Below are 12,770 nucleotides of genomic sequence, written 5' to 3' on the forward strand. Positions count from 1 at the left end.
AAAATCACGCTCAATAGGATTACGCTGAGGCCCAAGGCAGGGGACCGTGCCGGGGTCAGCCTCCCCCAGAGCGTCGGGGCAGTGAGGGTGCGCTGCAGGTGGCCGCGGGAGGAGAACCACCTCTCGAGGCTCTCTGCTGTGGCCCCCGGACGTCGGTGCACCTGCGGGTGCCGACGGGGTGTTCTGGCGTTCCAGCTGGTCTACCGACCCAGGCCTCTTCCCCGGACAGCTGCCCGAGAGCCAGGGCTTAGCCACCCTTGTGTCCTTGTGTCTTTCAGCGGGCCTGGCTGGCAAGGTTCTTGGCGCGTCTCCCACCAGGAGAGGTGAGCGGAAGCCTCTGGGCTCCGAGGGAGGCCCCAGACCCCTTGGCCTGGCATCGGGAAGCGGGGACCCCAGCAGGGACTCCGCAGCTGGGCCTGGGCTGGGGATGCGGGTCCTCATTGTCCGGACGGCACCGAAGTCCCCGTGAGCGTGTGCCCCTGAGCCATCCCAGGGGCAGGGATCGCGAAACGTGGGCCGGGGGGCTGACAAGGCCTGGAAAGCGCGGGCTGGCCGCCCAAGGCCCAGGTGCACCCGAGGCCTCCTGATCAATTGCGGCGTGTCCGGGGGGCCCAGAAAGGGAGTGGACGTGAGACCCGTGGTCTCGGAGGCCACTGTGCCCTTGAGCAACACCTTGTTGCTCAAGGCCCGGCCCATGGCAGGTTTCTGCGGGCTGCACTGGCCCGAGCTCCTGTCCCGTCCTGCAGACGACCAAGGCGTTTGGGGCCCCGGGAGGCCACTTCCGAAGAGCCCACGAGGATTCGTTGAGCTGGCCAGACGGCACGGTTCCACTGGGGCGGGGGGGCAGAAACTGCACGTCCCAGGCCACAGCAGCCGTTGGGGCTCAGCCTCTCACCTGAGACTCTCAAGCACCCGGGATAGGGTCGTGGTGAAGCGGCACTGCACGGGCCGAGTCAGGTCCCTCGTCCAGAGCGGCCAGCGGGCGGTGTGCCTTGCTGCCGTGGTGGAGAGTGACCTGGCTTTCCCCGCTCGGCCGTGGGGGAGCCCTGGGCCCCGGCAACCTTTGGCTTCCCGGGCAGGGGCTCAGGTCCTTGGCTCCCAGGTGGCTCCAGGAGAGGGTGGGCGGCGTCCTGGCCAAACCTCCCGGGCCGCCGCTCTTGGCTCGCCACTCCGGGAGACAGCGGGGACCCGGCCAAAGCCCTGTGGTCCATGCCATGGTCAGGGGCCGTTCTCCAGAAGGCTGGGCTCCCACAGGGACCACGGTCTCCATTGCTTTGGGATGCCCCGGAAAGGGCAGCCGGGCCCTTGGGCCCGGCTCCTTCCTGGCGGACACCTGCCATGCTTGGCTCCGAACTCTGCCGGGCCCCCAGTGGCCAGGACTCCGGGAAAGGGGGCCCTGGGCCGCACGGCAGGCGCTTCAGACCAGGACGTTTGGACAGCTGGTCTCTCCGTCTCTCCTTAGAAACCCATCCACAATCGAGAAGCTCGCCCAGATGAGCACGTCTTGCTTGGCCCCGCCCTGCCCAGAGGTCTCACGTCTCAGGACCCGGGGGCATGGACGCGGTGCGGAATGCAGCCCCGGTAAGCAGCTTCGGGGTGCCCCGAGGCCGCACGCATCGCCACCAGCTTGCTTGGGTCAGTGATGAGAACTCAAGTGGTCTCGAAGAGCGATGATGACCTAAAAATCATGCTCAATAGGATTACGCTGAGGCCCAAGACAGGCGTCTGTGCCGGGATCAGCCTCCCCCAGACCCTGGGGACCCTGGAGGTGCGCCGCAGTTGTGGGCGTGAGGCCATCGTACCCTCGGGGCTCCCCGTGCTGGCCCTGGCCTGTCTGTGCCCGTCAGGGGTCCGCTCGAGGTCGTGAGGCGTTCCGCCCGGCCTCCGGACCCAATCCACCTCGCAGGACAGCTCCCTCGGTGCCATTGCTTAGGAGACCGTTGCCCCTTGTGTCTTTCAGCGGGCCTCGGGGGCCGGAACTTGGTGCGGCGTGACCCAAGAGAGGTGAGTGGAAGACTCTGGGCCTGCAGGGAGATGCCAGGCGCCATGGGCATTGTCCGCGGAGCCCGGATCCCCGCACGGGCCCCGGCTCCAGCACTGTGCTAGGGATGGGGGCTGTGGTGGCCCACACAGCGTGGACCTGCCCATGCACAGCCGCCCTTCAGCAATCCCACGTGCAGGGAATGGGAAAGTTGGGCCAGGTCACTGGCAACGACTGGGGGCTGGGGGCATGCCGCCGTCGTCCCACATGGACCTGAGGCCTCCTTGTACGTCCAGCTGTGTCCTGTGCGCCCGAGAAGAGAGCGGACGTGAGTCCCTTGGTGTCAGGGCCCTCTGTCCCCTTCAGCGAGTGGTTGTCGCTCGAGTCACCCCAGCCGATGGTTCTGGAGAGGGCTGGAGAGGGCAGAGCTCATGAAGAATGCAGCAGACGCCCAAGTGTAAGCAGGGCACGGGAGGCTGCTGAAGTACAGCCCTCGAATGTTTCCTCGGATTTCCCGAGTCAGCAAGGTTTCCCTGGCCCAGGGGAAGAGTGGCGAGCCCCGGGCCACAGCAGGCCATGGGGCTGAGCCGGTCCTCTGAGGCCCCCAGAGGAAGCGCCGCCACAAGGGGAGAGTCAGGACCCTCCTGCAGGGCGGGCCGCGGTCTCCTGCCTTGCGCTGCTTGGTGGGAGACGGTGAGACGCGATTCCCTTTTTCGCCCTGGGCGATCAGGGCCTGGGGGCCACCGCTGGCTGCGAGTGCCAGGGCCCGGGTCCCTAGACCACCGCGGTCCCCATGTGTGGGAAGGCGTCCTTCGGGCCCTCACATCCGGGTGCGCCACGCTTTGCTTGGGGCCCCGGCAGACATCGGGGGAGCACTGGAAATCCCTGTGCTCCAGGCCATGCTCTGGGGCCTTTCCTAGCAAGGGGAGGCTCCCACGGGGGCCCGGATCTCCGTGGATTTGGGAAGGCCAGGGATGGGCAGCGGGTCCCTTGTGTCCTGCCCCTTGCCCGCGGACCCGAGCCCTGGGTGGGTCAGCCGCCCGCCTGGACAGCACCGGCCAGGGCTTCGGGCTGGAGAGTTCTTGGCGGCATGGCACGGGCCAGCGAGCACGCCGTTCCGACGGCCGGCCTCCCCCTCCCTCCTTAGGCCCCCATCCCCAAGCGAGGATCTGGCCCTGACCACCAAGTCTTGCATCGCCCAGCCCCGCCGCCAGGTCCCATGCCTCAGGAAGCCGGGGTATGGCGCTGTCCTGAGAGCAGCCTCGGTAAGCAGCTTCTGGGTGGTAGGGGACCTCCCGCGTCGCCTCGGGCGTGCTTGGGTCAATGATGAGAACTCATATGGTCTCGAAGAGCGATGAGGACCTAAAAATCACGCTCAATAGGATTACGCTGAGGCCCAAGGCAGGGGACCGTGCCGGGGTCAGCCTCCCCCAGAGCGTCGGGGCAGTGAGGGTGCGCTGCAGGTGGCCGCGGGAGGAGAACCACCTCTCGAGGCTCTCTGCTGTGGCCCCCGGACGTCGGTGCACCTGCGGGTGCCGACGGGGTGTTCTGGCGTTCCAGCTGGTCTACCGACCCAGGCCTCTTCCCCGGACAGCTGCCCGAGAGCCAGGGCTTAGCCACCCTTGTGTCCTTGTGTCTTTCAGCGGGCCTGGCTGGCAAGGTTCTTGGCGCGTCTCCCACCAGGAGAGGTGAGCGGAAGCCTCTGGGCTCCGAGGGAGGCCCCAGACCCCTTGGCCTGGCATCGGGAAGCGGGGACCCCAGCAGGGACTCCGCAGCTGGGCCTGGGCTGGGGATGCGGGTCCTCATTGTCCGGACGGCACCGAAGTCCCCGTGAGCGTGTGCCCCTGAGCCATCCCAGGGGCAGGGATCGCGAAACGTGGGCCGGGGGGCTGACAAGGCCTGGAAAGCGCGGGCTGGCCGCCCAAGGCCCAGGTGCACCCGAGGCCTCCTGATCAATTGCGGCGTGTCCGGGGGGCCCAGAAAGGGAGTGGACGTGAGACCCGTGGTCTCGGAGGCCACTGTGCCCTTGAGCAACACCTTGTTGCTCAAGGCCCGGCCCATGGCAGGTTTCTGCGGGCTGCACTGGCCCGAGCTCCTGTCCCGTCCTGCAGACGACCAAGGCGTTTGGGGCCCCGGGAGGCCACTTCCGAAGAGCCCACGAGGATTCGTTGAGCTGGCCAGACGGCACGGTTCCACTGGGGCGGGGGGGCAGAAACTGCACGTCCCAGGCCACAGCAGCCGTTGGGGCTCAGCCTCTCACCTGAGACTCTCAAGCACCCGGGATAGGGTCGTGGTGAAGCGGCACTGCACGGGCCGAGTCAGGTCCCTCGTCCAGAGCGGCCAGCGGGCGGTGTGCCTTGCTGCCGTGGTGGAGAGTGACCTGGCTTTCCCCGCTCGGCCGTGGGGGAGCCCTGGGCCCCGGCAACCTTTGGCTTCCCGGGCAGGGGCTCAGGTCCTTGGCTCCCAGGTGGCTCCAGGAGAGGGTGGGCGGCGTCCTGGCCAAACCTCCCGGGCCGCCGCTCTTGGCTCGCCACTCCGGGAGACAGCGGGGACCCGGCCAAAGCCCTGTGGTCCATGCCATGGTCAGGGGCCGTTCTCCAGAAGGCTGGGCTCCCACAGGGACCACGGTCTCCATTGCTTTGGGATGCCCCGGAAAGGGCAGCCGGGCCCTTGGGCCCGGCTCCTTCCTGGCGGACACCTGCCATGCTTGGCTCCGAACTCTGCCGGGCCCCCAGTGGCCAGGACTCCGGGAAAGGGGGCCCTGGGCCGCACGGCAGGCGCTTCAGACCAGGACGTTTGGACAGCTGGTCTCTCCGTCTCTCCTTAGAAACCCATCCACAATCGAGAAGCTCGCCCAGATGAGCACGTCTTGCTTGGCCCCGCCCTGCCCAGAGGTCTCACGTCTCAGGACCCGGGGGCATGGACGCGGTGCGGAATGCAGCCCCGGTAAGCAGCTTCGGGGTGCCCCGAGGCCGCACGCATCGCCACCAGCTTGCTTGGGTCAGTGATGAGAACTCAAGTGGTCTCGAAGAGCGATGATGACCTAAAAATCATGCTCAATAGGATTACGCTGAGGCCCAAGACAGGCGTCTGTGCCGGGATCAGCCTCCCCCAGACCCTGGGGACCCTGGAGGTGCGCCGCAGTTGTGGGCGTGAGGCCATCGTACCCTCGGGGCTCCCCGTGCTGGCCCTGGCCTGTCTGTGCCCGTCAGGGGTCCGCTCGAGGTCGTGAGGCGTTCCGCCCGGCCTCCGGACCCAATCCACCTCGCAGGACAGCTCCCTCGGTGCCATTGCTTAGGAGACCGTTGCCCCTTGTGTCTTTCAGCGGGCCTCGGGGGCCGGAACTTGGTGCGGCGTGACCCAAGAGAGGTGAGTGGAAGACTCTGGGCCTGCAGGGAGATGCCAGGCGCCATGGGCATTGTCCGCGGAGCCCGGATCCCCGCACGGGCCCCGGCTCCAGCACTGTGCTAGGGATGGGGGCTGTGGTGGCCCACACAGCGTGGACCTGCCCATGCACAGCCGCCCTTCAGCAATCCCACGTGCAGGGAATGGGAAAGTTGGGCCAGGTCACTGGCAACGACTGGGGGCTGGGGGCATGCCGCCGTCGTCCCACATGGACCTGAGGCCTCCTTGTACGTCCAGCTGTGTCCTGTGCGCCCGAGAAGAGAGCGGACGTGAGTCCCTTGGTGTCAGGGCCCTCTGTCCCCTTCAGCGAGTGGTTGTCGCTCGAGTCACCCCAGCCGATGGTTCTGGAGAGGGCTGGAGAGGGCAGAGCTCATGAAGAATGCAGCAGACGCCCAAGTGTAAGCAGGGCACGGGAGGCTGCTGAAGTACAGCCCTCGAATGTTTCCTCGGATTTCCCGAGTCAGCAAGGTTTCCCTGGCCCAGGGGAAGAGTGGCGAGCCCCGGGCCACAGCAGGCCATGGGGCTGAGCCGGTCCTCTGAGGCCCCCAGAGGAAGCGCCGCCACAAGGGGAGAGTCAGGACCCTCCTGCAGGGCGGGCCGCGGTCTCCTGCCTTGCGCTGCTTGGTGGGAGACGGTGAGACGCGATTCCCTTTTTCGCCCTGGGCGATCAGGGCCTGGGGGCCACCGCTGGCTGCGAGTGCCAGGGCCCGGGTCCCTAGACCACCGCGGTCCCCATGTGTGGGAAGGCGTCCTTCGGGCCCTCACATCCGGGTGCGCCACGCTTTGCTTGGGGCCCCGGCAGACATCGGGGGAGCACTGGAAATCCCTGTGCTCCAGGCCATGCTCTGGGGCCTTTCCTAGCAAGGGGAGGCTCCCACGGGGGCCCGGATCTCCGTGGATTTGGGAAGGCCAGGGATGGGCAGCGGGTCCCTTGTGTCCTGCCCCTTGCCCGCGGACCCGAGCCCTGGGTGGGTCAGCCGCCCGCCTGGACAGCACCGGCCAGGGCTTCGGGCTGGAGAGTTCTTGGCGGCATGGCACGGGCCAGCGAGCACGCCGTTCCGACGGCCGGCCTCCCCCTCCCTCCTTAGGCCCCCATCCCCAAGCGAGGATCTGGCCCTGACCACCAAGTCTTGCATCGCCCAGCCCCGCCGCCAGGTCCCATGCCTCAGGAAGCCGGGGTATGGCGCTGTCCTGAGAGCAGCCTCGGTAAGCAGCTTCTGGGTGGTAGGGGACCTCCCGCGTCGCCTCGGGCGTGCTTGGGTCAATGATGAGAACTCATATGGTCTCGAAGAGCGATGAGGACCTAAAAATCACGCTCAATAGGATTACGCTGAGGCCCAAGGCAGGGGACCGTGCCGGGGTCAGCCTCCCCCAGAGCGTCGGGGCAGTGAGGGTGCGCTGCAGGTGGCCGCGGGAGGAGAACCACCTCTCGAGGCTCTCTGCTGTGGCCCCCGGACGTCGGTGCACCTGCGGGTGCCGACGGGGTGTTCTGGCGTTCCAGCTGGTCTACCGACCCAGGCCTCTTCCCCGGACAGCTGCCCGAGAGCCAGGGCTTAGCCACCCTTGTGTCCTTGTGTCTTTCAGCGGGCCTGGCTGGCAAGGTTCTTGGCGCGTCTCCCACCAGGAGAGGTGAGCGGAAGCCTCTGGGCTCCGAGGGAGGCCCCAGACCCCTTGGCCTGGCATCGGGAAGCGGGGACCCCAGCAGGGACTCCGCAGCTGGGCCTGGGCTGGGGATGCGGGTCCTCATTGTCCGGACGGCACCGAAGTCCCCGTGAGCGTGTGCCCCTGAGCCATCCCAGGGGCAGGGATCGCGAAACGTGGGCCGGGGGGCTGACAAGGCCTGGAAAGCGCGGGCTGGCCGCCCAAGGCCCAGGTGCACCCGAGGCCTCCTGATCAATTGCGGCGTGTCCGGGGGGCCCAGAAAGGGAGTGGACGTGAGACCCGTGGTCTCGGAGGCCACTGTGCCCTTGAGCAACACCTTGTTGCTCAAGGCCCGGCCCATGGCAGGTTTCTGCGGGCTGCACTGGCCCGAGCTCCTGTCCCGTCCTGCAGACGACCAAGGCGTTTGGGGCCCCGGGAGGCCACTTCCGAAGAGCCCACGAGGATTCGTTGAGCTGGCCAGACGGCACGGTTCCACTGGGGCGGGGGGGCAGAAACTGCACGTCCCAGGCCACAGCAGCCGTTGGGGCTCAGCCTCTCACCTGAGACTCTCAAGCACCCGGGATAGGGTCGTGGTGAAGCGGCACTGCACGGGCCGAGTCAGGTCCCTCGTCCAGAGCGGCCAGCGGGCGGTGTGCCTTGCTGCCGTGGTGGAGAGTGACCTGGCTTTCCCCGCTCGGCCGTGGGGGAGCCCTGGGCCCCGGCAACCTTTGGCTTCCCGGGCAGGGGCTCAGGTCCTTGGCTCCCAGGTGGCTCCAGGAGAGGGTGGGCGGCGTCCTGGCCAAACCTCCCGGGCCGCCGCTCTTGGCTCGCCACTCCGGGAGACAGCGGGGACCCGGCCAAAGCCCTGTGGTCCATGCCATGGTCAGGGGCCGTTCTCCAGAAGGCTGGGCTCCCACAGGGACCACGGTCTCCATTGCTTTGGGATGCCCCGGAAAGGGCAGCCGGGCCCTTGGGCCCGGCTCCTTCCTGGCGGACACCTGCCATGCTTGGCTCCGAACTCTGCCGGGCCCCCAGTGGCCAGGACTCCGGGAAAGGGGGCCCTGGGCCGCACGGCAGGCGCTTCAGACCAGGACGTTTGGACAGCTGGTCTCTCCGTCTCTCCTTAGAAACCCATCCACAATCGAGAAGCTCGCCCAGATGAGCACGTCTTGCTTGGCCCCGCCCTGCCCAGAGGTCTCACGTCTCAGGACCCGGGGGCATGGACGCGGTGCGGAATGCAGCCCCGGTAAGCAGCTTCGGGGTGCCCCGAGGCCGCACGCATCGCCACCAGCTTGCTTGGGTCAGTGATGAGAACTCAAGTGGTCTCGAAGAGCGATGATGACCTAAAAATCATGCTCAATAGGATTACGCTGAGGCCCAAGACAGGCGTCTGTGCCGGGATCAGCCTCCCCCAGACCCTGGGGACCCTGGAGGTGCGCCGCAGTTGTGGGCGTGAGGCCATCGTACCCTCGGGGCTCCCCGTGCTGGCCCTGGCCTGTCTGTGCCCGTCAGGGGTCCGCTCGAGGTCGTGAGGCGTTCCGCCCGGCCTCCGGACCCAATCCACCTCGCAGGACAGCTCCCTCGGTGCCATTGCTTAGGAGACCGTTGCCCCTTGTGTCTTTCAGCGGGCCTCGGGGGCCGGAACTTGGTGCGGCGTGACCCAAGAGAGGTGAGTGGAAGACTCTGGGCCTGCAGGGAGATGCCAGGCGCCATGGGCATTGTCCGCGGAGCCCGGATCCCCGCACGGGCCCCGGCTCCAGCACTGTGCTAGGGATGGGGGCTGTGGTGGCCCACACAGCGTGGACCTGCCCATGCACAGCCGCCCTTCAGCAATCCCACGTGCAGGGAATGGGAAAGTTGGGCCAGGTCACTGGCAACGACTGGGGGCTGGGGGCATGCCGCCGTCGTCCCACATGGACCTGAGGCCTCCTTGTACGTCCAGCTGTGTCCTGTGCGCCCGAGAAGAGAGCGGACGTGAGTCCCTTGGTGTCAGGGCCCTCTGTCCCCTTCAGCGAGTGGTTGTCGCTCGAGTCACCCCAGCCGATGGTTCTGGAGAGGGCTGGAGAGGGCAGAGCTCATGAAGAATGCAGCAGACGCCCAAGTGTAAGCAGGGCACGGGAGGCTGCTGAAGTACAGCCCTCGAATGTTTCCTCGGATTTCCCGAGTCAGCAAGGTTTCCCTGGCCCAGGGGAAGAGTGGCGAGCCCCGGGCCACAGCAGGCCATGGGGCTGAGCCGGTCCTCTGAGGCCCCCAGAGGAAGCGCCGCCACAAGGGGAGAGTCAGGACCCTCCTGCAGGGCGGGCCGCGGTCTCCTGCCTTGCGCTGCTTGGTGGGAGACGGTGAGACGCGATTCCCTTTTTCGCCCTGGGCGATCAGGGCCTGGGGGCCACCGCTGGCTGCGAGTGCCAGGGCCCGGGTCCCTAGACCACCGCGGTCCCCATGTGTGGGAAGGCGTCCTTCGGGCCCTCACATCCGGGTGCGCCACGCTTTGCTTGGGGCCCCGGCAGACATCGGGGGAGCACTGGAAATCCCTGTGCTCCAGGCCATGCTCTGGGGCCTTTCCTAGCAAGGGGAGGCTCCCACGGGGGCCCGGATCTCCGTGGATTTGGGAAGGCCAGGGATGGGCAGCGGGTCCCTTGTGTCCTGCCCCTTGCCCGCGGACCCGAGCCCTGGGTGGGTCAGCCGCCCGCCTGGACAGCACCGGCCAGGGCTTCGGGCTGGAGAGTTCTTGGCGGCATGGCACGGGCCAGCGAGCACGCCGTTCCGACGGCCGGCCTCCCCCTCCCTCCTTAGGCCCCCATCCCCAAGCGAGGATCTGGCCCTGACCACCAAGTCTTGCATCGCCCAGCCCCGCCGCCAGGTCCCATGCCTCAGGAAGCCGGGGTATGGCGCTGTCCTGAGAGCAGCCTCGGTAAGCAGCTTCTGGGTGGTAGGGGACCTCCCGCGTCGCCTCGGGCGTGCTTGGGTCAATGATGAGAACTCATATGGTCTCGAAGAGCGATGAGGACCTAAAAATCACGCTCAATAGGATTACGCTGAGGCCCAAGGCAGGGGACCGTGCCGGGGTCAGCCTCCCCCAGAGCGTCGGGGCAGTGAGGGTGCGCTGCAGGTGGCCGCGGGAGGAGAACCACCTCTCGAGGCTCTCTGCTGTGGCCCCCGGACGTCGGTGCACCTGCGGGTGCCGACGGGGTGTTCTGGCGTTCCAGCTGGTCTACCGACCCAGGCCTCTTCCCCGGACAGCTGCCCGAGAGCCAGGGCTTAGCCACCCTTGTGTCCTTGTGTCTTTCAGCGGGCCTGGCTGGCAAGGTTCTTGGCGCGTCTCCCACCAGGAGAGGTGAGCGGAAGCCTCTGGGCTCCGAGGGAGGCCCCAGACCCCTTGGCCTGGCATCGGGAAGCGGGGACCCCAGCAGGGACTCCGCAGCTGGGCCTGGGCTGGGGATGCGGGTCCTCATTGTCCGGACGGCACCGAAGTCCCCGTGAGCGTGTGCCCCTGAGCCATCCCAGGGGCAGGGATCGCGAAACGTGGGCCGGGGGGCTGACAAGGCCTGGAAAGCGCGGGCTGGCCGCCCAAGGCCCAGGTGCACCCGAGGCCTCCTGATCAATTGCGGCGTGTCCGGGGGGCCCAGAAAGGGAGTGGACGTGAGACCCGTGGTCTCGGAGGCCACTGTGCCCTTGAGCAACACCTTGTTGCTCAAGGCCCGGCCCATGGCAGGTTTCTGCGGGCTGCACTGGCCCGAGCTCCTGTCCCGTCCTGCAGACGACCAAGGCGTTTGGGGCCCCGGGAGGCCACTTCCGAAGAGCCCACGAGGATTCGTTGAGCTGGCCAGACGGCACGGTTCCACTGGGGCGGGGGGGCAGAAACTGCACGTCCCAGGCCACAGCAGCCGTTGGGGCTCAGCCTCTCACCTGAGACTCTCAAGCACCCGGGATAGGGTCGTGGTGAAGCGGCACTGCACGGGCCGAGTCAGGTCCCTCGTCCAGAGCGGCCAGCGGGCGGTGTGCCTTGCTGCCGTGGTGGAGAGTGACCTGGCTTTCCCCGCTCGGCCGTGGGGGAGCCCTGGGCCCCGGCAACCTTTGGCTTCCCGGGCAGGGGCTCAGGTCCTTGGCTCCCAGGTGGCTCCAGGAGAGGGTGGGCGGCGTCCTGGCCAAACCTCCCGGGCCGCCGCTCTTGGCTCGCCACTCCGGGAGACAGCGGGGACCCGGCCAAAGCCCTGTGGTCCATGCCATGGTCAGGGGCCGTTCTCCAGAAGGCTGGGCTCCCACAGGGACCACGGTCTCCATTGCTTTGGGATGCCCCGGAAAGGGCAGCCGGGCCCTTGGGCCCGGCTCCTTCCTGGCGGACACCTGCCATGCTTGGCTCCGAACTCTGCCGGGCCCCCAGTGGCCAGGACTCCGGGAAAGGGGGCCCTGGGCCGCACGGCAGGCGCTTCAGACCAGGACGTTTGGACAGCTGGTCTCTCCGTCTCTCCTTAGAAACCCATCCACAATCGAGAAGCTCGCCCAGATGAGCACGTCTTGCTTGGCCCCGCCCTGCCCAGAGGTCTCACGTCTCAGGACCCGGGGGCATGGACGCGGTGCGGAATGCAGCCCCGGTAAGCAGCTTCGGGGTGCCCCGAGGCCGCACGCATCGCCACCAGCTTGCTTGGGTCAGTGATGAGAACTCAAGTGGTCTCGAAGAGCGATGATGACCTAAAAATCATGCTCAATAGGATTACGCTGAGGCCCAAGACAGGCGTCTGTGCCGGGATCAGCCTCCCCCAGACCCTGGGGACCCTGGAGGTGCGCCGCAGTTGTGGGCGTGAGGCCATCGTACCCTCGGGGCTCCCCGTGCTGGCCCTGGCCTGTCTGTGCCCGTCAGGGGTCCGCTCGAGGTCGTGAGGCGTTCCGCCCGGCCTCCGGACCCAATCCACCTCGCAGGACAGCTCCCTCGGTGCCATTGCTTAGGAGACCGTTGCCCCTTGTGTCTTTCAGCGGGCCTCGGGGGCCGGAACTTGGTGCGGCGTGACCCAAGAGAGGTGAGTGGAAGACTCTGGGCCTGCAGGGAGATGCCAGGCGCCATGGGCATTGTCCGCGGAGCCCGGATCCCCGCACGGGCCCCGGCTCCAGCACTGTGCTAGGGATGGGGGCTGTGGTGGCCCACACAGCGTGGACCTGCCCATGCACAGCCGCCCTTCAGCAATCCCACGTGCAGGGAATGGGAAAGTTGGGCCAGGTCACTGGCAACGACTGGGGGCTGGGGGCATGCCGCCGTCGTCCCACATGGACCTGAGGCCTCCTTGTACGTCCAGCTGTGTCCTGTGCGCCCGAGAAGAGAGCGGACGTGAGTCCCTTGGTGTCAGGGCCCTCTGTCCCCTTCAGCGAGTGGTTGTCGCTCGAGTCACCCCAGCCGATGGTTCTGGAGAGGGCTGGAGAGGGCAGAGCTCATGAAGAATGCAGCAGACGCCCAAGTGTAAGCAGGGCACGGGAGGCTGCTGAAGTACAGCCCTCGAATGTTTCCTCGGATTTCCCGAGTCAGCAAGGTTTCCCTGGCCCAGGGGAAGAGTGGCGAGCCCCGGGCCACAGCAGGCCATGGGGCTGAGCCGGTCCTCTGAGGCCCCCAGAGGAAGCGCCGCCACAAGGGGAGAGTCAGGACCCTCCTGCAGGGCGGGCCGCGGTCTCCTGCCTTGCGCTGCTTGGTGGGAGACGGTGAGACGCGATTCCCTTTTTCGCCCTGGGCGATCAGGGCCTGGGGGCCACCGCTGGC

At 67.5% G+C, this 12,770-nt stretch overlaps 7 non-coding genes across 7 annotated transcripts; all 7 read left to right on the top strand.

The window, feature by feature from the left end:
- The first annotated feature begins 1,633 nt into the window (after positions 1-1,633).
- Positions 1,634-1,714, top strand: LOC123945672. The gene has a single exon (XR_006819489.1). It is a non-coding gene; the product is annotated as a small nucleolar RNA SNORD115 (small nucleolar RNA).
- Positions 1,715-3,298: 1,584 nt separating this feature from the next.
- LOC123945522 lies at positions 3,299-3,379 on the top strand. Its single transcript, XR_006819344.1, has one exon. It is a non-coding gene; the product is annotated as a small nucleolar RNA SNORD115 (small nucleolar RNA).
- Positions 3,380-4,979: 1,600 nt separating this feature from the next.
- LOC123945673 lies at positions 4,980-5,060 on the top strand. The gene has a single exon (XR_006819490.1). It is a non-coding gene; the product is annotated as a small nucleolar RNA SNORD115 (small nucleolar RNA).
- A 1,584-nt stretch (positions 5,061-6,644) lies between these two features.
- Positions 6,645-6,725, top strand: LOC123945523. The gene has a single exon (XR_006819345.1). It is a non-coding gene; the product is annotated as a small nucleolar RNA SNORD115 (small nucleolar RNA).
- A 1,600-nt stretch (positions 6,726-8,325) lies between these two features.
- On the top strand, positions 8,326-8,406 carry LOC123944956. Its single transcript, XR_006818881.1, has one exon. It is a non-coding gene; the product is annotated as a small nucleolar RNA SNORD115 (small nucleolar RNA).
- Positions 8,407-9,990: 1,584 nt separating this feature from the next.
- Positions 9,991-10,071, top strand: LOC123945524. Its single transcript, XR_006819346.1, has one exon. It is a non-coding gene; the product is annotated as a small nucleolar RNA SNORD115 (small nucleolar RNA).
- A 1,600-nt stretch (positions 10,072-11,671) lies between these two features.
- Positions 11,672-11,752, top strand: LOC123944957. Its single transcript, XR_006818882.1, has one exon. It is a non-coding gene; the product is annotated as a small nucleolar RNA SNORD115 (small nucleolar RNA).
- Positions 11,753-12,770: the final 1,018 nt, after the last annotated feature.

The sequence above is a fragment of the Meles meles genome, chromosome 6, assembly GCF_922984935.1.
Source record: "Meles meles chromosome 6, mMelMel3.1 paternal haplotype, whole genome shotgun sequence".
NCBI classification, from domain to species: domain Eukaryota; kingdom Metazoa; phylum Chordata; class Mammalia; order Carnivora; family Mustelidae; genus Meles; species Meles meles.